Source organism: Anas platyrhynchos, chromosome 3 (assembly GCF_047663525.1).
Source record: "Anas platyrhynchos isolate ZD024472 breed Pekin duck chromosome 3, IASCAAS_PekinDuck_T2T, whole genome shotgun sequence".
Classification (NCBI taxonomy): Eukaryota; Metazoa; Chordata; class Aves; order Anseriformes; family Anatidae; genus Anas; species Anas platyrhynchos.
The window spans coordinates 94,182,123-94,209,476 of NC_092589.1; the positions used below are offsets into that span (position 1 = coordinate 94,182,123).

A 27,354-nucleotide genomic window follows, 5' to 3' on the forward strand; every position below is an offset into this window, starting at 1 on the left:
AAATTGTTTGGGAAAACATTCATACAGGCAGTATCATAGAATAGATTATAAATTCATCTTGTATGATAAAGTACTCCCTCATTGCTCTGTCAGTACATATGTTTTTTTAAGGCTCAGAAAGGCTGAGTTCACTTGTAGATGCATTTTTTTAAGGAAGGAATCAAAGCACTGAATTTTACTACAAGATTGGAATTATTTAAAAAAAATGTAGCTTACAAAAATTTCAAAGGCTGGCTATAGTTAAAAATGTGTCTAAAGGATGAAGACTCTTTTGGTATCTATTTCAAGTAATCTTCTGTTGTCAATATATTGACAAAAGGAACCTATTAGTGAGTAAAGTCACAGAAAATAAAATAAAATAAAATAAAATAAAATAAAATAAAATAATAAAATAAAATAAAATAAAATAAAATAAAATAAAATAAAATAAAATAAAATAAAATAAAATAAAATAAAATAAAATAAAAACAATTGGATGCTAGATAGAAAAATAAGTCTAGTGCATTCTGAAGTTTTCTGCCCTACTAAAAATACAGATATATTCTGTGACTTCCATCAGTTATTAGAATCTAGGAGTTATAAAAATGGTGTCTCACCTTATCTCTTTTACCACATTGTTCTATGGAGTTAGAAAAGATACACAGGTAACTTTCTCAGACTGATTAGGGCCTCAAAGACAATCAACATCTGCCACTTTGTTGTTAGCTAATTATATTTTTCCAGTCCTTTTTATTGCTCATTGAGACCTGACTCAATGTCCTTTGAAACCAAAAATGGATTTTCAGTCCTTTCATGGTCTCTGGTTGACTGAGTCATTTATTCTATAACTCAGTAGAACATTTTAAAATTACTGAAGTATGTGTCCAAGTTGTAGAAATCTGGAACGAATTTTTCATTCTCAATCAGAAACAATCTCTGTGAACTTTAGCATAAAAAATGCAGATTTCTAAACTTCTACTAAAAATGTATCACTCTTTGAAAATGTTTTGTTTTGTTTTGTTTTGTTTTGCTTATAAAAAAAATAATAAAAGGCTGTGTTTAGTACTTATTGAAAGACATAAATGCTTCCTTTCCTAAAATATTTGATTTATCTTTGAAATCTAAGATTTTTAGCAGAGAATAGCAAGATTTCTTGAGACAACATTTTCAGGTTTTCATACTTCAGATCTGTACATCAGAAGAAAGTTTTATAGGAGAAAGATCTGTGCTGTAGTGGTAAAGGACACACATTCAGACATGAAAAGGAAAAAAATGAAAGAAGAGGCAGGGTAGTTGATTCTGTAAATCCTGTGTATTCCCAAAGAAGTTGTCAAGATACTGTATAGACAGAATTGAAAGTTTCTGATATATTTTAGCAACATTTATTTGGATGTACAAGTAGGATGATGGAAATGCTTCAGTGCCCTGATGAGAGCAGTACCTTATTGATTTAATTGAGGTATAGTTACTTCTTATTGTTACTATGAGATGTTATTATAAAAGATGAGAATACTTGCTTGTCATGTCTAGCACTGTTCTTGCCACACTGGATGCATTCTTTAATGATGGATCTGTTAAGCTCACACAAAAAAACAGTGAATGCCTTTGCTATATGCCCTTGCATTACAAGACCTACACACTGTGTTACAACTAATAAATCAAAGCTTTTGAGAACCAAGGAGTTGAGCTCCTTGTTTATGACTTCTTAGGATTCTGGCTTTCTTTTTCTCTTCTTCTGCAAACAGAACAAAACGTAAGACTATTTTGTGTGATGGTTTAACATATTCATTTTCCATATTAATTTCTCAAGTAGTAACTCATTTTATTTCTTCTTGAACTTCTTAACAACCCCATACAACCATTGTAAAAATTCAGTGAAGAGCTTTTGGACAAGCAACCTATGCTTTTTCCTGTTTTTCTTCTTTTTCTTCCTCTTCTTCCTAAAAGAAAGTTTGTTCATAATTACTTCAGATGAAAAGATAATCAAGGTCATTCTCATTCAAATGAATGCTACTACTTTCTGTTAATATTTGACTTCAGCTTAATCCTCAGAGTATCCTTTAAGTTGATGGGCTTTTTTCTTTATTCTGTATGATATTTTGGACATTATACATTTTTTTTAATATATCTATATTAAAATCCATCATGTAGAGACAAAAGCAATTGACTAGCATGCTCTGTAAGGGTAAACTCCAGTTAAGCAAAGTAGCTATTTGATAGAGAATTCAATCAGATGATCTTACTCAGGTTTCATTCTCTAAAGTCCATGCTGATATCAACAATTGAAACAGGAATCTGAGATTTAAATTTCATCTTTAGTCATCTTTTATAATTTAATTTTATTCAAACAGAAGGCATATCTGTTAAGCACTGCACTGAGTTATTCCAGCCAATGCCCTGCTTAGCAGGCAGTCTGAAATAGCCTTGACCCAGGAAGAGCACTTCAAGATACTGCACCCTTTCATAGTGCTGAGATGCCTATGATGTGGTAGACCTTTGCTCCATTTGTTGTCTTGCTGATAATTGTAGCTGTCAATGAGGAATAGTGATTGCAGTTCTCTGTCAGAGACACTGTTACCCTGAATGGCCCTTTCACTTTCATCCAAGTAGATGCAGCTTTACAAAAGATCTCACTATATAAACCAGACTAAAAATGTTGTGCATAGAAAATGTAAGTTTTGCAGTACCAACAGCAAGATGCAGCTTTTAATGTTATCAAAACTAGCTTTTCCATGTGGAAGAAAATTTTTTAGTTGAAAATGTTTGCCCAGGAATCCGTTTGAGTCTATATCTCAGCTAGGAAATCAAGTTAATCTATTTATGGTAGCTGTCACTTTATTTTCAGTAACCCCATGATCACACAGATACGTTTCATCTATACAGAGGAATAGATTATATACTCCTTCAATATCTCTACCAGTAGAGTTTTGCATGATGATAGGCAAATTTCTCAAACTAAAAACAAATGGTGTGTTTCTTATTTTCTTGAGTTCTTACAAAAATTTTGGGATTTGGTTTTCATCAGTTACAAGTTGCATCATCAGGAGTTGTGCTTGAATATGCAAAGTGCTATATAATTTCAAAATCAAGTCTTGTGCATCCCAGGTTATTTAACAGCTATGAATGTTTTTTATTTTAACTTCAGATATATGACAATAAAAACTACTAACTTTGCTGATGCATTCAAATCCTATATCCAAAAGTGGCACATTAAGACAACTGGGAAATTCATAATTTTGTCAAGAAAAGTTAAAGATTTGAATAGAGTTAAGCAAGTAAAAAAAGGAACAAAACATTGAATAATGAGAGTAGAAGAAATATCAAATTGCTGTTCTTTCATTAGACTCTCTGTGCATAAAATTAGGAGGAAAAAATATAATAAGCCAACCATTTTAAGGACTACATCAACTGTATGCTGAAAAAGAGGTAAATTAAGGTTTCACTTAATTCTTATTTATATAGCTTCAGAGTGCTTGGCTTACTTCAACCATTTATTTTGCAGGCCTGATATTTTTACCTGCTTAATACTTTCAATCATAGAAAAACATCTTCTGATTTATGAGAGTTTTTACACAGTTTACACAGTTTAGTGTTCCTCCAATTTGTAACAGAACATTGCCTTTGGCAGGGGGTGGAGGATCCCAAAGTTATTTTTGCTGCTTTAATGAAAATCTGTTTGTTTGGAATAATATCATGAGACATCAAAAATGTTGCCTTTTACCAACTCAGTAAACTTGGTAGAAGCTATGCTAAAATAGCCATATTACCCTGCCCCACTGATTGGATGGTGATGATTATTATTATTAATTATTTTCTTTTATGTGAAGCTACCTTAGTGCGGCATCTGGGGAGCTATGGAGTACATTCATCATCTTCAAACACCTAGCTTTTGCCACTACAAGTACTTAGGGTACCTGTATATTCAGTGCAGTGATCTTTGCTTACAGAAAAGAATTCAGAATGATTAACACTGTTTACATGTACCTTTTATCTCTCTACTGACTAGCTGAGGAGACTGGTTTTAACTATTTTCTCATAGACCTCAGCATGTCAGTATCATCAAGAAATGAAACACAACTCCAATCCAAAACTTTCTCAAAAGTTCCCATTCTCACTCTGAGCAAGTAATTTGCTCAGTATTAATATAATTACTGTGCTGAGTTATCTGCATTAAGGCAGTATTGGTGTTAATAAAACTCACTGCTACAATGTCTTTTTATTACATTGATAAAAGCATGTTCATTCTACTGTGCACAGGCCATGAGCCTTCATCTCAAGCAGGTGGAGAAAAGGTATTGAAAGTAGTACTTCATAAATTAGTAGCATTATAAAAAATATTATAAAAGTAAGAAGTTAGATAAGAAAGCTGTTATCACATAAGTTCCATACAATAACCTCACAAATATTCAAAACTAGAAATGCCAGCATTTAGTTTGTTCCCTGTCCTCATATTTTCTCTGTTGTGCACATTCATTATTTTAGAGACTCAGCAGATGATCACATGCTTTTCCATTCCAGTTGTGTTCTGACACAGGAAAAGTGTCAGAACTTCTTTATTTAATAGCTTGTAGAATTTGGAAGGCAGTGTCTTCCAAGAGTTGTTTGTCACCCAGACTAACCCTTTGTCACAGAGATGCTGTGAATCTACCTACGTCATTTAAGGTAAATATTAATGTGACAATTAATTCTGTGTTTTTCATTGAATGTGTCCAACTTTGTCTTGATTTTCAGAATTTTGGAGCCCTTAGGGAAGTACTGTACCTTTTAAGTGGTGCTCAGGGAATTGAGAATGTTCAGCGTCACTTGAAATAAATCAGTGGTATCTGAAGGACTGAGCCTCAGACTGGGAATCTCCAAAGCATTGAACTCTAAACCATTGAACTCTAAACTCACCATTAGCACCCTCTCACATGTTGGTGCTCAGACTCACGGTGATCTTCCTATCAGGTGAGCTGAGGTATTTGTCTATATGTTTGTAGTCTGTTCCAAAGGTGGGATAATTCAGATGGAAACTGAGCTAATTCAATCTTTAGAGAGAGAGAAGATCGTTCTAAACTAGTTCACCTTAGGTTTGTCATGGGAAGAGAGCTCATGCATATGAGGTCTGTTACTTTGAGATAGAAATGTTTGATAATGCATTTAAGTTTTTGTTCTGTCTTTCTGTGGTCAGGAAAGCTAACATAAAAAGCCTTTATCACAGAAATAACATAAAAGTAATCTAACTATATTTATGCCATATGTTGAACACGGAACAAGCTTTTAGAAATGCCCAGTATTCTGAGAAATCATCTCCCCTTGGTATGAGATAACTCATCAGATGGTCATTTTAAAATATTTTGCAAACTCTGTTTTGTTTTGTTTTGTTGTTTTGGTTTTTGTTTTGTTTTGTTTTACTCTCTGTTCTCTATTTGTTTATTTAGAAAAATATTTGTACCTTCATAAGGTGTTTTGAATCTACACTTATTAATGCTTATAAGGTTCAGTTACTATACCATTTTTGCTACAAATGATGGACAATGTAAGCCTGTCAGAAAGTAAATAATTCTACAGCAGTGGAAATACGGAAAACAGTAATTAATTACTGTTGAATTTAATTAAACATTAATTAAATTCAAGCTCATATCCTGATTGAATTCAGTCTTGTGTAGAAGAACGTAGGAAGGAGGCTTATAATTAAATGCTATGATCTCACATATATATCTAAAGAACCTAGTATAAGTATTTTAAAAATATAAAAATCTAACATTTCCTAAATCTTCTGTCCTAAATATAAGTTGTGTTTTTTATGCAATAGCCTTATTTATAGCCATATAAAATATAGTTATTGCATTTACTTATTAGAAATGGGATTGGTTCTTCAGCAAAGAGTATGTGAAATTAAAGAGCATTTTCAGTCTTTATTGACGATAACTAGCAACCTTCAAAAGGTTTCAGGTAAACAGAAAAAGTAGTATCAGTAGCTAATGTGGAGTTACTCTGCAAGTCCTCTGGCAGTTTCCATATAATGGCAGCAGAAATGCTTGCCACAATCTTGTACACACCATCACATCATCTCCATTCCAGCCATAGTCCTTTCCTTGTTCCTTGTGACTGTACAGAAGAAAACAGACCTGATGTTAGTTTTCTGCAGTTCAGGACAGACTCTCCATGTTCTGAAATCGATAACACTTTTTTTTTCCCCATGCAATATTAGGATTGCATGGCATTGCTAGCTGGTCAAGGGAAGTGATTATCCTGCTCTGCTCTGTGCTGGTGCACCAAAGGGCACCAAAGGATAAAAATGACATAAAACTGTTAGAGAGCATATAAAGGAGGGCTGCAAAGATGGTGATAGGTCTAGAGGGGAAGGCATATAAGGAGCAGCTGAAGTTTGTTCAGCCCAGAGAAAAAGAGACTGAGTGGAGGCCTCATGGCAGCCTGCAACTTCCTCATGAGGGGAGCGGAGGGGCAGGTGCTGAGCTCTGAGGACAGCAAGAGGACCTGAGGGAATGACATGGAGCTGGGACTGGGGAGGGTCAGGCTGGGTGTTAGGGAAAGGTTCTGCACCCAGAGGGTGGTTGGGCACCAGAAAAGGCTCCTCAAGGCAGTGGTCATGCCATCCAGCCTGCTGGAGCTCAAGAAACATTTGGACAATGCTCTGGTTGATTTTGGGGTGGTCCTGTGAGGAGCCAGGAATTGGATTCAGTGATCCTTGTGGGTTCTTTCCAGCTCAGGATATTCTTTGATTCTATTCTATTATTCTAGGATTTTCTCTCTGCAAACAGTGATAAAAATCTGGGCTCTGCCTTGCTATAAATTTTCTCCACTGTCTGAAGTACTCATGGGCAAATTTTGCCTTCTGAAATCTTTACCATTATGTTGTCCTGAATAAAGTTAATTTTATTTTAATTTTCACTTGAGTTTAGAGGTTTCTCTGAGTATCCAAGCCATTATGCAAGGTATACTTTTCTCGGTTGAACTTCAGTTCAGCTGGGAAGGGAGTGAAGACTGACTGCCAGCAGAAAAACAGTATTTATCAGAAGTTTGCTACCATTGTACTCTAACAGGAAATCCTGGCCTTTTAATAAACAGTACAGTGTGAAAAATTAAGTGAAAGATGCTTTGGAAAAACAAAACTAAACAAATGTAGTTAAAAGCTGCTCAAATTTAACACATCTCCAGCTTTAAGAAAAAACATATATATGATTTTTGAGATTCAGCTAAATCTAGAAATAAGCCCTCAATCACAGTACTCACACTCTAGATTTAAATAGGTCTGAGAGGGACATCAAGAAATGGGTGAAAATATGCAGATTTCTTAAGGGTTTAATTAGATTATAGTTAAGTGTCATACGTAGTAATTTAGAGCTCTTAGAAATGTGTTCCACATTATAGCAGTGTGGAATAAGAAGATTCATGTCACTATTATTATTTGTTATTTACACACAGTAAATGGAAGGAGTAAATGGGAAGCTGTTTCCTGTGTATCACACAGAATGCTATAGAGAATAACCCAGATAGAAGATATTGCATATAGCCTGATCTGGATGTTGGGCTACATTTCCTAAAACGACTTAAAAGTAAGATTTGGGTAGGTGATCACTTTCATTCGTTGCCTAAAGAAAATGACTTAATGTCCTTGGAAACACAAAAAAAGTGGTTCCTTTCAGGTTGGTAGAGTAACTTCAAGCTTTAGTAAGTGGAAAGGTGTTTCACAAGCATGGGAGACTTTTCTTGTATTTCTAAGAGGTGACCAGAAATCTGTAGAGCAAGAAAGGAAAGTCTGATTTTTCCCAACATTGAAATTCATAGAATTCATGAAAACAAGGTTGATCCGCCTCCATGACTTCCTTTCATTTTTATGACATTCTTGTTTTTCAGCTACTTCCCTTTGCAGCACAGCATATTCTCTTCTATTTGATAGGCATTAGTTTGACCCAAAAAAATGTGCCAATTAAGCACATTTTTCAGACAAGGACTGGAAACCATTCCCACATTTCCCCCTTTTAACAGCCCTGATGAGGTAGTTTTTTGCAGTAACGCCAGAGGCCTGTACAACTGAGCAGTTACAGCACAATATGGCTGGATTTGTGATGTAAGGCTAAGTAGATATTTTGGAGCTGAGTAACCAACTTTTTACAGTTTCTAAGGAATTCCTGACCCTAATATGTCTGTGGATAAACACAGCCTATTTCAAACATTTTCAGTTCTACTAAAACCCATTTTGTAATTATGAGAGATGAACAACATTCCCAATGTTACATTCCTGCTTCAGACACGTGGTATAAGTCAGAGGAAAACGGTCTTACTTTCTGTTCCGACATCCACAATTACTTCAAACTTTGGCCTAGACCTCGTTACTTCACTAATATAAATAATTTTTACTCAGACAAGTATGTTTTCTTTCCAATCTCTTGCATTAAAACACAATGATATGTCAGGCAATTTCTCTGTAAATTCAGTTTTTTTCGATATTTATTTTTACCAGAAGCAAAACCATACTGACTCCCTGCTTTTGTTTAGTGGATCTATAAATACAGATAGAAATCCAGATTTGACCTTTTGATGGTTGGATTATCAGTCAATGTGTATAGTAACTATTTTGACATACAGATTTCTATGAAAATATATACATTGCTATAGCAATTGACACACACTATATTCAAGAAAAAAAAAAAAAAAGAAAAAAAAATCGACATAAACCAATATAAAATATCAGAAATTTGTTGTGAAAGTCTTTTTTTTTTTTTCCTTTTTTACAAACACAGAGATAGATTTTATAGGATATTATGCCATCACAAGGAAATGTTACTAAATACTACTACTAGGCTGCTAAATGTTGCTAAATGCAAAATAAGAAATAATGCTGGCTCCAAGAAAATATTTACATTATTTTCTTTTTACTTTCCTTGTCATTTTAATATATTTTCCTTAAAACAGTATAAGTAATATTTCGAAAAGGATAGTGAAATGCAACAACACAGAAGTATTAGAGTTGATTCCATGAACCAGCTCTAGGTCTCTCAGAGTTGTTTGTCATATTTAAATTTCTCCTTGATATTCACTCTATATTCAATGCAGAAAAGACAGTCAGGTATAAAGTAAAGGATGATTTGGCCCACATTTAGAGATGTGTCAAAACCAAATTGGATGAAATGCCCACTACTGTTTAGAAAAGGAGACTAGATGGCTGTGTAACTAGTTTTTAGATAATTTAGTTGGGGTGAAATTAATCCCAATCTTAATAATTAAAATTTTAAGGAACAGGATTTTTAAATTTCAGTTTGGGGAGATAATTACATTAAAAGCTACAGATTATGCATATCATATTAACCAGATTTCATTAATTAAACTGTGTACACAAAATCTGTTATGTATGCTTGTCTTTGAATCCTGACTTAGAGTCTGGGGCATGTTCTGTGCCCAATGTTCTTTTGTGGAACAAGAGGATGAAAAGTAGCTATAGAAAAGCACAGCTCCATGCACAAGGGCTTTGGTTTGATAGAAGTCATTAAAGGTCTTCACATCAAAGCTCTCATTCTAAATATTAATCTAATGGAAACTGGCCTATGGAGTTCTTCAGAACAGAGCTTTTTTCTATAACCTTTGATTTTTATTATTTTTTTTTTCACCTCTGGTAGCTTTTTTCTTTAGTTATTTATTAAATAAATGGTATCTGCTTAGAAGTCATTTCTGTTGATGACCCTTGACAATTTTTTAAACATAAATATAAATTCCATCTCTATTTGAGCACTGAAGACATATCTTTGTTTTCAGAAGTGTTGAGTAGCCTACAGCTTTCACTAGACTCAGCTTCAGGATCTCAAAAAACAGAAATCATGACTTTTTAAATATCCTCACACAAAACACCTTTTAATCCCCTTGCATCTTTATACAGGTATTGTAGAAATTAATATATTACGGATTGTGATACAGACAGCCAGTGTTAATGAAAGCCAGAAGATGTATATATTACATTAATATTTCACTATTAGCTTGAATTGCAGCTGAAGTGAGCCTACTTGATTTTTCTAACAACAACCCTAACGACTGGGACATGTTACTCTACTCATAAAATATAGTTATGATCTATGGAAAACAGGAAGCAAATTAGAGGATGAATTGGAAAACTGCATGCATTTTCCTAAAGGTAGACAGAATGAAATGTGGAGAATATTCAGCCTGAAGATAATAGATATAACATTGTGAACTATACCAGTAATAAATATATTAAACTTTTAGGTAATGATAAATCTTACTGGTGAGTTCTGCAGCTACCTCCACAGCATGTAGATTCAGGTGAGTAAACACTGTTTATAAGACTGATACAGAATTAATAAATGCTTAGTTAGGGTTGAATTTAGCATGTAGACAGTGCGCTGAAGTCTCCATCCTGTCAAAGTTGAATATTAAGGTTTATCAAGCTGACCACATGAATCTGCTCAGCAATAGAATCTGGTTAAATTCATTCCTTCCTCCTCCTCTATATCTAAGGTGACCAACCAAGAAGTTGTGTTCTCCAAACATGAAATGGCTTTTTATTACTGAGGTTCACCATGCAGATCGCTAGAAGTTACACAGTAATCTAAAAGGAAATATAACTGGAAGTATAGCAAAAAATAAAAGTGCCTCAAGGTTCCCAGTGCATTTGAATAGTGTTTCATGAAGTTATATGACATTGGAAGATCACTTTAATGTTTTATATTTGTGCTTTTGGTCACTGTGCTCTTCCACAGCACTAGTTGTTGAAAGTATCAATCACAAAGTCTGTAACATAGGACTTAACACAGGAGTTTTCCATTTGCTGTTGTGGTTCACGCTTGCTTTCTTTCTAGCTCTGAGAACAATTTACCTGCTGAGGACTTAGTATTTCATCCTTCAGTAGATAGAATTGTTTTCATCTTACCCTTCCCAGTGGAACAGAGAGGAAATATAGTGTGAGTACATATGGAGTAATGCACAGGTGAGTAACAGCAACACAGGCAGCCTTATTCAAATATATTATTGGATTAAAAAATATAAAAATCAAGTAATAATACATGAGAAATAACAGTAAGTCTGTTACCATCCTGAAGTATTCCTGAATGTTCAGTAACACCATAAAAGATGCTTGTATTTACTACAAATAATAAAGCTGCAGCATTCATATAATCAAAGCAGTTCAACTGCATAATTTCCGTGAAGAGGTGCTTATGAAACACAAAATGGAAGGCTCATTGCTTCCTAATCAAAAGCAGTCAGCTTTATACACCAGCCAGTTAGGTGATAAGTTTGTCATTTCTCAGCTGGAGAGAAGTTGCCAAGAAGGCTTGACAGCCTTTAAACTTCACAGATTATTTTTGCCTGTTTATGAACCTCATGGTGATCTACTAAAACTGGGAAACTGGGAGGAGAGGCTGGGTAACAGCAGTTCTATTAAAATATACTTCCAGCAGTGAGTAAGTCAAGTAAAGTTTATGGAGTGAAAAAATGTGTAGCTCCTGAAAAGAAATTTCTACCACCCCTCAGATCTGGTTCTTTCTTGTCTGTGTCTGGCTACTTTGGGGAACTGAAGAATATCAATGATTAATTGCTTAGGTGACAGGCTTGTGATACATCATTAAAAGCCAGAGATCAGGTAGTCTGAATTAGGATGGGAAGCTCTGTATGAATATATTACTGCTATATACAATTAACAGCACAAGCAAGAAATCATTGAGTTTCGCAGTTTAGAACAATGGCAACTCTCCAGTGAAAAGATATTTACAGTGGTTTTACATTGCTCTCTACAGGCTATGTACAAAAGGGAGAGACATAAATTAATATAAACCAAGGCAATAGCAGAGAAATCTGTTTTTGAACTCTTCTTTCCTTTTAAACAGCACGGGCTCTGCTAAATAGGAGAAAGAATTATTAGAAGGTGGAAAGCATCTAGGTTACTGAGGGTAAATCACTCTCAGGGGAATAACTTTGCAATTTGAGCAACCGAGTCTGACCTTTATATGACTTAGGATGAACAGATCTCTGTTTTAACCCAGCATGAACAGCAATTGCAAGGCAGCTTACCCAAAGTCACTCAACTATCGTATTCTGCATCAAGGTCTGATTTCTCCTCCTTTGGCAATTCTACCAATGTCCTAGAAGAATTTTCTAATGCTGACTAAATGTCTTTTATTTCACATCCTCATGTGTGGGATTCTGTAGGTATTTTAGAAATGTTTAGTATTGGTGGAAGTCCCATCAAGCTTCTGAGGTTCTTAAATTGCTTCTTGGAGTTTATTTGTCTTGTAACTCAGGTTATAAAAGTAGCACCATAAACATTAATTGAAGAGCCATTAAGCAGTATGGCTGTTTGTTTTGGGTTGATAGAGGACATAAAGCTTCATACCCTGTGGTGGAAAACAATTAGATACAATGATGAACATGCTATTAAATATACCATTATCAGACTTCTATCATTTTAACTTTAGAAAATAGCAACCAGCTGTAGCCAAAGCATACACAAGTGATAGAAAGTCATGTTTTAATTGTCATGTCATAGCCTGTTATAAATATTGTAGTTTTTAATGTTTTATGCTAATGACAATGACTAATGGTAGTCATTATCTCCATTCATTCTCATAAAAAAATTCCTCAAGAGAGTATGATCATAACCAGAATGCCGTTTAAAATTAAACTGTGTTTTTCTAAAATAGAGAACATAAAGAACATTTAAATACCAAGAGGCTGGCTAGCTAATTTATTTTGGTTTGAGTGTGTTTGACAACTACAGCTGTTGTTAACTGTGCCATGAGTTGAACTGATATTCCTCTCAGAAATATTTTTGGCACACTAGCATGTGTATACATGTCACATCTTTGTGTGTTCTCTGCGCCATGGGATAAAAGGTGAACTTCACAGCGGGATACCTGTGGCCAGAAAAAATATGATGCTGCCCCTGTAAAGCCTTAATATTAAGAACATTGAATTTCTTCATCCATTTCTTATTTCAGTTATGAATTCTGCTTACTTGACAGGTACAGAGTGCTTCATTATGTGCACGAACAGAAATGCTTAAATGGATGAAGCAGCTATTTACATCTGATAGGAGCTAAGTGGGACATTAAATTAATGCCAAACAAGTGAGTGCTCATTTTAGTTTCATTATAAATGGCTGCAGCACAGCAGTAATGTGTTGACTCTCATGTGCTGACAAGTTCTATATTTCTTACAAAATTCCCTTAGAACTCAATGTGGAAAGACAAATTCACACTCTGCGTGATGAAATTAGCAGCAGATGCATTAATAATTGAATAAGGATCTCTGGAGAGACACCATAGTTCAGCAGGAAACTTGGTGACTGGCTCTTTTTAACTAGGGATTTCTGTCACATATATGCGCTTACATAAGCCCCAAGTTATGTCCCAAGACCTCCTGCCTGTAGCCTTTGGTATCAAATCTTCATCCTACTTTTAGATGTCCATGTGTAGTTTGAGCAGATCTATGAGTATACAGCCATGCTTATCCCTTCTTCCCCTGTGACTCTGCTCAAACTTTCAGTCAAGTTCAACACAGTCCCTCTTGAATTTGTTTCCAAAAGATGAGTGCAAGACTACACTGTATGGAAGACTCTTGCCATAAAACCCCACATTTTGAGTTCCTATAGAGTCAAAACATTCTCCTGTGGTGCAAGAGCCAGCTATTGAAAGAACCAGCATTGAAAGAAAAGCGTTAAAACTGTACTGTCATCTTCCCTTCCATTCTGTCACAGGGATATTGGTGTCCTCTGAGTGAACCATACACATTGCAAATTCCAACATTTGTGAAAGAAAAGAGCTTCTGTCCTTTGGACTGTAAAAGGAAACAAGAAGATTGCTAGAAAAACTCTGCTTTTTACAGATCCTCCCAAGGGCATGATGTAATTTCTAATACCTAAATTATGATCATTCCTCACACCAAGTAATATTATACTCAGAAGACATTGACAAAACAGTTTGACATCTTGTAGACAGCAGTACTACTAGGGTAAATTGTCATGGATTTAAGATCAGTGCATTATTGTACTAGTGCCAAGAGAGTAATATGAATTTGAATAATCTAAGAATTTGTCCCAGTTGGGAGAAGAGTAGCAAAGTTTAGCACACTCTTACTTGATTAACTCAACATACTTATCAGTTCTACTAACTGTTCTTTTAAACCTTGGTCACTTATTTAGAGGTGCACAGCTGGAAACTACCTCTGTGTTTTGTTTTCCTTCAGTTGCAAGTTATTTCACAAATCTCAGGATGTGGAAGACAGAAAACTTTAACTACAAAATGTTGGTCTGTATTTTCTGGAGTTTCATCAGCAACAGGAAAGCTAATTTTAATCTTAGGTTTTGAAAATATTAATATCATTTTGCAATGTTTTCAATAGGCTATGATGTGATTTAATAACATATACATCTTTAAAAAATTCAATAAAATAAATATGAAGTACAATTCCTCCTTTAGATATGCAACTTTTTTATTCAATAACAGTAGATATGTTTGTTATTCATTAAGAACTTGGTAGTAACTTTGTCCTAATCAAAATAATGGATTTGAAATCTTTTTAGTGCAAGTCCAAGAGATTCATATTTGTGTAACAATATACCATCTTGATCTATTAGACACCCTTCAAATATCCTGCAAGTGACTTAGCTGAGGAAAGAACAGTACCTTTTTTGCTTTGCAGTGTCAGACTACTGATGCAGATGTTAGAGATCAGAATATCAGACGAAATAAACATGCTAAAACAATAATTGTTTCAGTAACACCTTTTCTTTTGAGGTGTTTGAAACAAAGATGTAGAAAGTAAATTGGACTCATTTTACTGGGCAGGCATAAGATTTCAGTATAATATTTTTCATTTGATTCACACATATTAGCGGCATTTCATTGCTGTTATTAAATAAATAAATAAATAAACATGTTACCATACGCTCTGAAGGAAAAGACTAGATACATAACCATGATTGTGCACTGTTGGATGAGAATCATATACCTGAGTTATATAGGCCAAAGAGGAATAAAGAAGCTGTATTGATGGGGAGGAGGGGAAGAGAGATCACAAGTCATTAACTATGGCTTTATTCTTCATGTCTCTGTACAGTAAGTTTAATCCTATTAACTGCTCTCCATTCATTATGTTATTCCCATGGAATAGGAGTCTAATTCTGTTCCATGTTAGTCATGAATATTATGCAGTCCGATAACTTTGTAGCTTTTGTTAGTGTGTACAAGTCTCATTAGAGGCTTCACTGTTTATTCTTAACATCAGAAATAATCAGTGAATTTCACCTCTCCAGGCAATTATCAATCCTGCAGAAACAAAGAGATGTTTCTAAAGCCACCTAGAAAATGAATAAATCAATGGCATTTACCCAGGTTTTTCACGTCACTGGATTTTCAAAACAGCAAAGCAAATTAAAAGAACCCCTCTCTTCCGCTATCACAGTCATTTTGCACTTTAGTATATGAGGATTTGCTAATATAAAAGCTATTGAGGAAGATGTGGAGTGATTCACTTCTAGCTCTGTCTTGAAAAGTAAATAAATGAAAAATAAAGTAAAATAAAGTAAATAAAAGAAAAATAAATGTTGCATTTCAACAGCTTTCCTTGAAATGTGACTTTATTTAAAAAACAAAAATAAATACATAAAAAAATTCTTGTTGACTTCCCATCAGACATAATCAACTTAGAGGTAGAAAGACAAGTTTCTAATTGCCAGTTCAGCAACCTCTGTCTGGAGATCAAGTGGTATGCTTTTTGCTTTATACCTCATCACTAACGTTGATGTTTCTGTAGGCCAGAATTCGTTTTCCCTTGTGTAGTCACAACCTTCTTCAAAGTCTTCACACTTTTCCCCAGTCACCTTTTGCTTTCATTATTATTATTTTGTCTCTTCTCAATTGTTTGCACAGGTAGCATTTAGATGTGCCATGGGAACAAGTTGGCAAGTCTGTTGGTGATTCATTTGTGTACGCGTACTTTCATACAGATTTCCCAGAAGAATAAATTGAACCTCAAACTAGATATGTGAGCATGTAAGCAGGGAAATTATAGGGGGAAAAAAAAAAAAATCTGAACTTGAACACAGTTAAACACAGAAACACAGTTAAACACAGAAACACAGTTAAACACAGAAATGCTGCACTGTCCATATGCACACTGTTGAGCTCAAGTTCTAGGAAAGGCCAGCACAGCTGATGGAGAGTAAGGTGTTGCAGCAGAAATTTATTGCAGCCAAAAACAGCATAGAATAAAATCTCTTTCCTTTGTAGCTTTTGGGATGACAGATTATCCCTAATTATGGACAGTGTCACTGAGAGTCCTACCCTACTGTATTAGAGCAAAACAAATAAAAGCAGATGGGATCATTGTGGGTGTCCAAAGAGTCTCTGAAGGCTGTGAAAACTCTGTTGAGCTGGCAGACCTAAAAATTCAATACAGCCACAACAGAATGTATTTGAGTTCTTTTTAGTGCACCTTGAGTACAGCAAGGCTGTGTTTCTATTTATTCTGTGTAAACCCTCTTTAATTTAAAAAATCAGCTGGGATGGCAATTATACAGACTTATACAAACATTTGCATAAAATGATGCCCTTCATTTATCCCAGCAAGTGATACTACAGTTCTACATTTTCTCCTGATATCTGAGAAAGTAGGACCTGTTTTTCCAATGTCCTATGTGACAAGTGCAGCCTCTTCTAATTATGGAGAGATGGGTTTATTTTTATCGTCTTTTCCCTTCTACTTTCCTTGTCTATTGAAGGAATCTATATGATGGCCTTTCCCATCATAGTCTTCACTGGTTCCCAAACATTTCCTAATCTAATTAGTGTTGTCAGCTTTCTTGCTTCCCTTCTGCCTGTCTGATAACATGTAGATAATGCGTGGATAAAGCATGAGATGTCCACTGACTTTGAGATTAAAGTGTCTATTTTAAAGTTCACTATGCATAAATGTCTAAAATTGGACACTAACTTAACACATGCAGTTCCAAAGTCTTCGGTGTTGCACAGTGGAATAGCCATTAAGCAAGTGGAACTTTTCTTCAAGGTCTTATTTAGGAGCTAGCTTTCAGCTGCTGTTTCCTGTCATTTCTGTTACCCTGCCTTTGCTAATCACTTAGTATATGAAGCTGATGTAAGATTTGCACGTAGATGTATTAAAGTGACTTTGGTAAAGGTAGGCTTTTATTACAAACATGACAGTAAAACATGATGAATATTGCAGTACAAACAGAATTCATTTAAGGTCTGTTCACCAAACCATCATCCTTATGTAAAGAAATTTTCAGTATGAATCTCCACAGATGTATGTACTTTTACTTAAAGTACTTTTACTCTTGTCATTTTAAGAAAATATTTTTGAACTGAAATGGTACAGCAAAGGACTCTCAAAAGATAATTACAGCTTCAAAGCCTTCAGTTAGGATTCTTGTGTATAAACAACTAGATTCTTTTCGTTATTCCCTAGATAACTGCACTAAGAAAGTGAAGGGACTGTTAGAGGGGTGGAAATTTCAGGATGCAAGTGGAAGATGAAATCACAAAGCTAGAGAATTTTGAAGATTATTTTTTTCTGAGAAAAATAAAAATCTGTGAATCTCAGATAATGCTTAGGATGGTCAACAGAAAACTGGACAAGGGACATGGGGCGTAACATGGATCTTAACAGTGGCTGCAAAGAAACTGCTCATAAACAGTCCAGTTTATGTTGCTGCAAAACTATGTGACAGCACAGACTTCAACTGATGACTTGGAGCAACTTCTGTAAACTGTACCTAGACCTGTGCAGAAAGACAGAAGTTAACACAGGAAGCTTCCTTGCCAAAACAACTGTATAGTTTTAACAGCATGCTTGAATGAAGTTAAAGCCTCCAAACTGAATCTAGCTTTCTTTCTTTTTTTTTTTTTTTTCAAGCAATGGTCAAGTTGGGGGCTGTAAATATATGCAGCATTTTCCAGAATATTAAAACAGGCAACAAATTAGTAACATTTATGTAAATAAGAAATAACCTATGTCACAATCCTACTCTTATAAGGGTTAAAGACTAACCATCAGCATGCACCACCCTGATCTCTCAGGAAATGTAACAGGGTATTACACATGTGCTATAACACAGTGGATTTTGTGAAATGAGCAATTACACTGATAAACAGAGAACCTCTTCCAGGTGGAGGGATGTACACACAAACTGGCAATCTGCTGGATAATCAATGCCAAAACCTAAGCTAGATGAAAATTTAGGAATATCAGACATTTGTAACAGTGTCTTGGCAGTGATTGTGTCCCCCATGAGAAAAAACTGTGCCAGAAAAGAAAGTTCATCCCTAATCTCAATAGCTTGATGGACAATTTTTGCTCTAAGAATATACTTTTTTTTTTTTAATACAACGTCACATTGCATTAGATTTTTTTTTCATATTAGATATGCGGAAGAAAGTTCATCAGCAGGGTTCCCATAGAAGATGAAAATGGGGTTTAGAGGTTTTATTCTTTTTGAGGGGTGTCAAGATGTGCTTTCATCAGAATTATGGCTGTTCCTATTGCCTATAAACACATCTTTATGTATGCATGTGAAAACAGTTTTAGCTCAGTCCTTGCTAATAATTTGTCTTAAGGATTTGTTTATTTTATGCTTATAAAGAAATAGTTATAATCTATCTCTGTACCCTTCTGGTTTTGCTGTTTTCAAAATTAAATGAATAAGGAAACTGTCATCAATAGGGAACATTGACACTAGTTTCCATTTTAGTCACTATAACTTTTCAAGCACTTTAGACTCAAGAACACCTTTGGGCTATAAAATGATCTAATATTCTAATTGCATTTCACATTCAACTATTTTTTGTTTCTTGGACATCTGTTATGCATTGAGCTGCTGTTTCTGTTGAGATGGCTGCAACTTTTAGATATTTTCCATTAATACAATGAACATAAAATCAAGGAATATACATTAGTAGACCCATCAGCATATTTTTCAGTTGCCTCCTTCAACTACATCTCTGAAATTTCTTAACAATTTTTTTCAAATCTTTATTTTTTTATCTCTTCATGTTTTTATGTTCTTCTTTTGAATTAAAGCGTATTTAACCTCAATCTTGATATGAATACCAAGGTGCTGCAATGTTAGTCTTCTAACATAGTTTAACAATTCCTCTTGCTTGTTATCAAAATCTTATCCATCTTCTTATCCTCTAACAGTCAGTCTTTATCAAGAGAGATTTTTAAGGCATGATAGCAATGCAGTAGAGAGCAAGGTAGAGCAAATATCCAGTAATAATGACTGGATATTTAATTGGTAGCTGAACCATGGCTATTTCACTTCTTAGGAACACATCATGTCATTTGTCTATAAAAATCATAAATTCTATCTTTGCATAGCACCACAGAACAGGCTACAAGGATTGTGAGACATTTGCAGCCTATTCTAATGCATGATATAACAGTAGAAAGCACATTCTGAATTAGATAGAAAAATGTTATCTATGTATACTATTTCTGTGTTCCAGGTCTCTTTCTAAGCCGCTCTACCTTCTTTATGCCCCAGAAACATTTTTTATTTAAAAAAAAAAAACAACTCATAAATGCACATTTTAAATAAATATACATTTACTCATAAGTATATTCATAAATACACATTTTGAGTGAAAAACAGTTGTTTTCCTTGTATATAAGAGGTGTAGATAAGCATTAAGCTCATCCCAGAATCTGTCAGTTCTGCTGACAGAATGAGCTGTAGCTTATACTAAGTGTAACAACACTGTAGTGAGTAGTTCATTTCGAAGACCATGATGTACAGGTTTCCATGTACATTGGCAGAATATGGCATTTTCCTGTCCTATCAACCAAAGAGCAGGTATTTCTATCATATGGAAATTGGTTGGCACAACTGTGAGCATCTTCTCTGCACAACTCTGAGCACAACTTCTCTGTGAGCATCTGGAAAAGGGACAACAAAACTGTTTTTGTCAAGCACAAAAGAAGAGTGAAGGGCAATACAAGAGTAAATAATAATGTATTTAGGCATATACTTTAACAGATTTGAACGATACTGATCCAAGCGAAGCAAGTATAAAGTGGTAAATGTAATAACCTCGAAAAATAAATATGGGAACTCATTTAGGCTTTTTACTAAAACTACAAAAAGTTGACTTACCATAAGCTACAAAAGATGTCATTAAATCAGCGCTATTTACCAATAACTGCCTGTTGTGGTTTCTGAGCTGCTCCTGCCTCACCCAGTATTCTGAGTAACTACATACAACTCCAAGAATAATACTTGTAAGGAAGTTCCAAGTGTCAGACTGATTGAAAACTAAATAAATAAGTAAATAAATATTAATTAAAAAAAAAAAAAAAAGTCATGTCTTATTACAGTAATGAGAAAACCTATTCATCTCAGTGGGTGTAAAGGTTATCAGATTTGTCTCTAAAATTATATCATGTTAAATGTAAGAACACATAAAATGGTTTAATAAATGGGATACATCGAGTCATTTCAGTGGTGTTCTCTGAGTATAGTCTGTATACCAATAAACATGTCCATGATTTTTCTTAATTCTGTTAAAGTACAACATCACCTCCTAATATTTATAGAGATCAAGCAGACTCACTTCAGGATGAGCTGTACATACATACCAGAGGTGCCGTTTTCTGAAATGTAAACAGTTGGCATCTGCTGAGCCATAATCCCTAAATCAGAAACACAAATGTTTGAATTAAAAAAAAAAAAAAAAAAGTATAAAGCCTCATTCTTTGTTGTTGACCTCTCAATGCATATTTTTTCACTTTCACTGTTACATGTGTGACTGGTATTCTTTATCCAGGACTGGAAATTCAGGGTGACTATTTGCCATAGTAACCACAAAGAACAAAGGTGTTCAAATTCTAGCCAATCCAAACCTTCACTGAGTCTCACTGACTTCAGGAGTTTTAAAATCAACCTTTCAGTTCAATTCTACAGATATGATGCATCATGAAGTGGCCGAGACCTTATATTTTCAAGAATCATACAAATTAAAGAATATATATTTTATATCTTTTTGATTCCACAAGTTTGTTTTGCTGGGGACACTAGTTCTAAATTTCAGGGAAGACAGAGATTGTCCACACGTGAAGGACCAACACTTTAAAACTGAAACAAAATATAAAAATAAAAAAAAAATAAAATCAGTAAAGTACCCTTAAGTGCAATTTTAATCATTTTAATAAACTCTTTTCATACTCTATTTATAATGTCATTAGATTTCATTTTACTCTGTAAGATGAAAGGAAGCTTTTTAAATTTGTTGTTTAGTTAAACATGTAGGATAGGTTAGGTGTTAAATTTTAGGTCTGTGATTTTGAATTACTTCAAAATTATCAAAATAAATAACTTTTGTCTATGTAAATATGTGGGTCTTGTTTTCCATGCTATTATATCTTCCCTGTCATAAGAAATCCAAAATTCTAGTCAGAATAAAAAACAAGCCCTGAATTCTAGTGTTAATATTCACCTATTTCACTTTTCAAAATAGTGTAATTTCACCAAGCATCTTTTTATCCAAGTTGTAAAGGAAAGTATAATCCACATTAAATAACATGCTGTGTATATTTTATCTGATAGAGACCAATTCTGTACCTCTACCAGGAGAAAAAGCTGTTTCCAGTTGCTGTGACTTTTAATGATCATAATTTGCAATAACCCATATCCTGAAATCACTCAAGAGAAATCTGGTTTTTCTTCATGCTTACTCATACCCAAAAGTTCTTAGTAAACAATAGAAATCATATTTTATTATGGCTGCAGCCTTGACACTAGAATTGACATGGTACTGTAAATTGGTATTTATAGTTTGTGCAACAGTACATTTGATCCTTGATCTTATTATTCTACTGCCACATAATTCATGTCCTTACAGATTTTATCATACTGAATTACTTATTCACCTCAAGCAAGGCCTAAAAAAATAAGAACTGTACCTCTTTAATCATATCCATGAAAAGGATCTAACAGCTGTGAATACTGTTCTGGCTGTGGGTTTCTGCATGTGCATAAATCTGTACAAAACCCATAAGCAGAACACCAAATTGGGTGCAAAAAAAAAAAAAAATCTTTTGATTTTTTATCTATGTTCAGTGCCAGTAATAATACTGGCAAAGAGTATTCCAAACCTTGAGTTAGTTTCTATTGTAGAGTAATATTTGTACCTTTTGTACAGAAAAGAGAATTCTTTCCAATAATCTTTCTAAAATGCAGAATACATTATAACAGCCACCATTAGTAGGACCTATTCAGGGTTTTTCAACTTTCAACTTGTGAATATTAATGTCTTGTTTTTTGGTGAAAAACCTATAAACCTATGAAGAATATTCTTAGAATCACAAATGTACCTGGGAAATTTGAAGTCATCACTTTTATTTTAATTACCAAGTTTACTTCATCATCATTGTGTAATTCTACTATCAACCGCATGTATCAGTTCAGGCTGGGGGATGACCTGCTGGAGAGGAGCTCTGCAGAGAAGGACCTGGGGGTCCTGGTGGATGACACATTGACCATGAGCCAGCAGTGTGCCCTGGTGGCCACAAAGGCCAATGGGATCCTGGAGTGCATTAAAAGGAGCATGGCCAGGAGGTCAAGGGAGGTGATCCTCCCCCTCTACTCTGCCCTGCCCAGGCCTCACCTGGGGTACTGTGTCCAGATCTGGGCTCCCCAGTACAAAAAAGACAGGGATCTCCTGGAAAGAGTCCAGTGGAGGGCCACAAATATACTACAGGGTCTGGAGCATCTTTCCTATGAGGAAAGACTGAGAGACCTTGGACTGTTCAGCCTGGAGAAAAGAAGACTGAGAGGGGATCTTATTAATGTTTACAAATACCTGAAGTGTGGGAGACAAAGGGATTTAGCCAACCTCTTTTAAGTGGTTTGTGGACAAGGGGTAATGGCCACAAAATGGAGCACAGGAAGTTCCTCACTAACATGCCAAAGAACTTCACAGTGAGAGTGGCAGAGCACTGGAACAGGCTGCGCAGGGAGGCTGTGGAGTCTCCTTCTCTGGAGACAGTCAAGGCCCATCTGGATGCCTACCTGGGCAACCTGCTCTAGGGAACCTCATTTGGCAGGGGGGTTGGACCCGATGATCTCTTGAGGTCCCTTCCAACTCCTACAGATTCTGTGATTCTATATTCATATTGTATACCTGCATGCCCCTTTGATCAGTACTGCAATGGGAAGAAAAACCCTACAGGAATTTAAAACCTTGTTTCTTTATTTGTTTCAAAATGTGTCTGTGACTATGGACTGCTACACTTCCTACAGAAAATAAAGAAAATTTGAATGAAATAAATGTAAACACAAGGATTTAATGACTTGACAACATTGAATTTGAATACAAGCCTAAAGTGATATTTAGAGAAGCAATTCTGAAGAAGCCTGCTTGACATCTAGCTTCCAACAACAAAAATATTACTATTGTTTTTGTTTGTTTGTTTGTTTTGTAATTCAGGGTATTCTGAATTGGGTAAATCAGTCTATCCAGCTACCAGGGAATATCTCTATCCCCTGTTATCTATATCCAGTCCATCCATACCAGTGAACGCTCATATGACATATATATATAGAAGAAGAAGAAGATTAAATTATTTAATTTAAATTAGTTTTTTGTGGTTTGCCTTATGGTAAAATATTTCTGAGTACATAAAAATATTTCCTATACATAATAGGATTTACTCTAATGTAAAATTCTTTCTTTTCAGGTTGGAAATCAGGAGAAATTTCTTCTCAGAAAGAGTAGTTAAGCATTGGAACAGGTTGCCCAGGGAGGTGGTGGAGTCAACATCCCTGGGGATGTTTAAGGAAAGGTTGGATGTGGTGCTTAGGGACGTGGTTTAGTGGGTAATATTGGTGGTAGGAGGATGGTTGGACCAGATGATCTTGGAGGTCTTTTCCAACCTTAACTATTCCATGATTCTATGAAAATCCCTGTCCTTTCTTCAAAGGCCTGGCAGAAAACTGGGTTTCCTACTTATAGGAAAGTTTATATTGGTTTATAGTTTATATTGGTTTATATTACTTAGTTTATATTTTTCTAACTAGAAGCCAGAGTGCCCTGGAAAGTTAAGCTGGCTCCAGTAAATGCCATCAATATACCATATCACAACTCTTCGTATTTATTTAATTAGACTTTACTCTTTCTTGCCTCTCTTGAATGGTATTTGTGCATTTGTTATTCTCCAGGCCCATTTTTAACAGTCCCTTCAAAACAAAACATAAAATCAATGATGCTGAAGTTTATGTAGTCTTGATATTAGGCAAAAAATGAAAGTGCCTAGCCCTGCTGTATATAGGATGCATTCATGTAGCACTTTTAAAACAGGGTAAGTTACAGCAATCTCATTCTGAGAAAAGGATGAGCCATATGGCTCCATTTTATGGGTAGCTGGTTTTATTATATCTCAGAACAAAACATTTATGATCTTTAAACAGATTCAGATTACTCATGTAGATGGGCAAAGTAGCCATGCATGGTGTTGTACTACATTTTTCCCTAATAAATATATAGATTCAGTGGGATCTTCTTATGTTTTGCATAGTTACTCAAGATAAGACTACAGTAATGAAGTCATACCTGTAGTCTCTAGTCCCTCCAATTAAAAATACTATAAGAATGCATTTTATTGTTTCAAAGGCATTGCAACAACTAAACGGGGCATTCTGTGGTGCGTTGCCATATTGCTATTTGAAATATATGGACACTAGAAAAGGTTGCAAGTTCACATTTCGGTCACCATGTATGTTTGTGTGTGCAGGTGCCTGGGTACCCACATGTGTGCGTACATGAATACTAGATCTTTGAATGGATCCTAAATTGCTTGCTTTGTCTTTGCTCCTTCCTCTCAGTACTGAGCTGTATATACAGATTGAAAGTGAGAAACTAATAAATACAGTATCTAGTTTCATTGTAACCCCTTCCTGATTGATAACATGCTTTCTCCCAAGATTCAGCATTATACTGAAAACCAATTGGTATAACCTGCAGCTAAAACTGCTCCTTGGAGGTCTGCTTCTTTTCTAGGGAAATATGGTTTTCATTAATACTCATGCTCAGATTCAGGAAAAAAAAAATGCCTGAGATAGTGTATTATACTCAGAACTTTAAGCTATTGCTCTTCTTAATGGTACTAATCTATTTTCCTACAGAGAACCAAGTGAATTGTTACCTGTCAGTGCATCCCCATGTTCATCTCTTAATACTTGTGGGTGTGATACAAACCATCTAAAAGAAATTCACTGCCTCTTTTACTGCCCAGAAAAGACTGATTCCTGTGTTCCACCAGTACAATTTTCCTGTTGCACATTTTGGTTTGGTAAGTGCTAATGCACAGATTCCTACCTACTGCTTTTAAAATGCTTACTGATCTATAGAGACACAAAAAATAAGCAGTTAACAAATTGCTCTAACGGACAACACAGTCCCTCGGGAGACAATCATAACACTGACACCAGCATTGAGATATTCTCTCTCCTGAGCACCATTAGCAATAATTTTATCACTGAGTGTTTAGTTAATTCTGAAACGTCAGTCCCGAGACTGGGGGGTTCTTCAGGTCAGAGGTTAACAATAGGCAATACCACTTCACTATTATTTTCATTGTCTTTTGAAAAGAAAGAGGAAAACAACCTAAAGTCTTAAACTTCCAACTAAGAGCCCCAGTAATACAAAAACCAAAAATAGCTCCAGATAGTAAAACTATACTGTGAACACAAGTCAGCATGGTATTGATTTTTTTTCTTAACTGTTATACAAAAGGACAAGTTGTGTCTTTTTATTGTTTTTATTTTGTTTCAATTGATAGTTTATTTTGCTTTTAGTCTGGTTTTCTCCTGAATTAGCCAGAAAAGCAGTAATTTTGAGGACATAGTGTCACTATGGATAATAAGCTGGATAGTGAGATACTATTTGAAGAGAAATATAACCCTTGTAAGGCTTAATAGTTAAACAGTAAACAGAAATTTGTGCAGAATTGTTTGTTCACATTTATATGACTTTTACTGGAAAGCCATGTGTTATTATGTTATGTTGAAAATAATATTGAAAATCAATATATATATATATATACATAAAATAATTTTGTAATGAAAAAAAGAAGGAGAAAATGCACCAAGAGCAAGACAAAAGTGAAGTTCTATCTCCTAACATAGTTAAGACAGAAGTCGTTTGACTGTGGCCATTAGATACCTACAGGTAAAAAGTATCTGTGACAATTAAGAGCCTTCTAATTTAGGAGAAAGGAATGTATAATCAGGGGGCCAAGAATTCCATTCTGACTGTCACTTCCACCCCCACCCTCAAGAAAAATAACAATGGAATTTTTTCCATTTTTGGAAAAAAGTTGTAGGAACAACTTGCATCCTTCTGAAATATACACCACATCTTAGACTGAAGCTATGGAGGCTGGCAGAGACTCTGCCGTGCAGGAAGATAGACTTGATAATAATGTACAATTTCTTCTGCCCTTAATATCTATTTCTGAAGTTAAGAATCTATAAATCAACCAAGATGAATCTGGGTCTCAGTCATATATATTTTATCATGTAATTACATTTCCCTTTGAGGATTGTAATTCAGTTCTCTTCAACTTTTTTTCTCTAAAACTTTTCTACAAATCCCCAAAATAGAGTCTTTCACATTCTAATAATTAGACCATGAACCAAAGAGAAGCTCTTCAGCTCAGGACTCTGAATTGTCATGAGGAAAATTTAAATAAACATCATTTTAGCTTCTTTGTTATGACTGAATGCATCAATAATCTAGCATTAAATGTGTTAATGTCTGTTATAGCCCTTGAGCTATACAAATATGTGGTTCTATTTTGATCATGCTTGATATCCTGTGTCTTGACTAGGTCTTATTCCATTCTGTTTCTACAGGTTAGTGAGACTTTAATCAAGAAAAAAAAATTCTAATGAACAGCAATTTGAAACAGAGCATTTGGAAAGGTCAAAATGGTATACTACATCCTTATTATCCAAAAGAACAGATGAGTTTAATATCCTGGCAGTGTTTTCCTGTGAAGAAGATATTAAACAAGAGCTGAAAATGGCACAAGGTCCCCTCTTCCTTTCTTGTGACAAAGATTGTAACAAATGATGAAACTACAGAATAAATCTCATCCTGCTTTAATGTTCAGACTGGGATCCTGCCTAGATTTCAAAAGCCTATGCTAACCAAACAGGTATTTGTTTCAACACATGGTATTTGTTTCAGGTGTATCCACATGAAGTAGAAGTCTTTTAAAATACTTTTTCCTACTAACCTGGTTTCCATCAATATTTTCTAGTCTTAAAAATGGGAAGAAATGGTAACAGAAGGTACACAGTGCAGTGAGTTTCAAAAAGCACTGTGTTGAACTGCAACAAATAAT

At 34.9% G+C, this 27,354-nt stretch overlaps 1 protein-coding gene across 2 annotated transcripts in view; it reads left to right on the forward strand.

Moving 5' to 3' along the window:
• KHDRBS2 (KH RNA binding domain containing, signal transduction associated 2) overlaps nt 1-27,119 on the forward strand; it is a 378,797-nt gene extending 351,678 nt beyond the window's left edge. For both annotated transcript variants that reach the window (XM_072036317.1, XM_072036318.1), the window contains exons 11-16: nt 4,711-4,926; nt 10,201-10,257; nt 10,794-10,921; nt 12,954-13,058; nt 25,130-25,296; nt 26,861-27,119. The gene's annotated coding sequence lies outside the window, so the exon portion shown is untranslated. The remainder of the gene's footprint in view (nt 1-4,710; nt 4,927-10,200; nt 10,258-10,793; nt 10,922-12,953; nt 13,059-25,129; nt 25,297-26,860) is intronic.
• The last annotated feature ends 235 nt before the right edge of the window (nt 27,120-27,354 follow it).